The sequence below is a fragment of the Echinops telfairi genome, unplaced genomic scaffold (assembly GCF_000313985.2).
Source record: "Echinops telfairi isolate 266 unplaced genomic scaffold, ASM31398v2 ScPeMD7_7401;HRSCAF=8416, whole genome shotgun sequence".
In the NCBI taxonomy this organism is placed as follows: Eukaryota; Metazoa; Chordata; class Mammalia; order Afrosoricida; family Tenrecidae; genus Echinops; species Echinops telfairi.
In genome coordinates this window covers 941,667-943,044 of record NW_022111301.1, presented here as the reverse complement: position 1 = coordinate 943,044, position 1,378 = coordinate 941,667, and the positions used below count along the sequence as shown (strand labels likewise).

At 38.0% G+C, this 1,378-nt stretch overlaps 1 non-coding gene across 1 annotated transcript; it reads left to right on the top strand.

Annotated features, from left to right (window-relative positions):
- The first annotated feature begins 1,014 nt into the window (after positions 1-1,014).
- LOC115871776 lies at positions 1,015-1,172 on the top strand. Its single transcript, XR_004047479.1, has one exon. It is a non-coding gene; the product is annotated as a U1 spliceosomal RNA (small nuclear RNA).
- Positions 1,173-1,378: the final 206 nt, after the last annotated feature.

The window sequence follows — 1,378 nt, the reverse complement described above, 5'->3', positions numbered from 1 at the left end:
CAGTCTGTGGGCTCTCTTTTTACCCTTTTGATAAAATCTTGTGATGTACACCAGTGTTTTATTTTTAATAGGTCCCATTCAGTTAGTTTGCCTTCCACAGAGTGTGTTTCATTGATTAATTGTGGTAGCCCATGTATTCTCAGCAGCAGGACTCCTGGTTTTGTCCCCGTTTTCTCCCTGATGACCCTGATAGTTTTAGGATATACATGTAGGTCTTTGATCTACCTTGAGTTTGTTTTTGCTCATGGAGTGAGAGAAGGGTCTTGTTTCATTCTTCTGCATATGAATATCCACCTGTTCCAAGATCATTTATCAAAGAGGGCATCGACTTTCCATTTAATGATTTGGGGGCCTTTGTCAAAAATCAATTGTCTGTATGTGGATGCTTTCATTTCTGCATATTCTGTCCTGACCCATTGGTCCATGTATCTATCATTGTACCAGTACCGGCCTGTTTCAACAACTATAGTTGTACAGTAGGTTTGAAATTCAAGTAGAGCAAGACCACCTCTTTTGTTCTCCTTTTTGAGGAGTTCTTTGCCTATCCTTGGATTCTTCCCTCTCCATATGAAGTTGGTAATCACTTTTTCCATTTCTTTGGAGAATGATGCTGGAATTTGGATTGGGATTGCATTGAATCTATATAGTGCTTTAAGTAATATTGATATTTTTTACAATATTGAGTGCTCAAAACATGAACATGGACATTTCTCCATTTGTATTAGATACCTTCTGGTTTCTTGTAGTATTGTTCTGTAGTTTTTTGGTTTTTGTACAGGTCTTTAGTTATTTTTGGTTAGGTTTATTCCTGAGTATTTCAGCTTCTGTATGGCTGTTGTGAATGGTATCATTTCCTTATATCTTTTTTCAATTTTCCCATCTTTGCTATATAAGAAACCAATTGATTTATTCTCCTTAATCTTGTATCCTGCTATACTACTAAATTTCTCCATTGTTTCTAGTAATCCTGCTGTGAACAACTTGGGAATCTCAATATGAAAAATCATATCTGCAGTACTTACCTGGCAGGCGAGACACCATGATCAGGTGGTTTTCCCAGGGTGAGGCTCATCCATTGCACTGCGGATGTGCTGACCCCTGCGGTTTCCCCAAATGTGGGAAACTCGAGTGCATAATTTATGGTAGTGGGGGACTGCGTTCATGCTCCCCTGAAAAAAAAAAAGAAAGAAAAATCATATCTGCAAATAGCAAAGGTTTCACTTCTTCTTTACCCAGTTAGGACTTCCAGCACAGTGTTAAATAAAAGTGGGGATTGCCTTATTCAGTGAAAATGCTTTCAGCTTTTCTCCATTGAGTATAATATTGGCTACTGGTTCTTCATATATGGCCTTTATTGAATTCTAAACTTTCCCTGCCA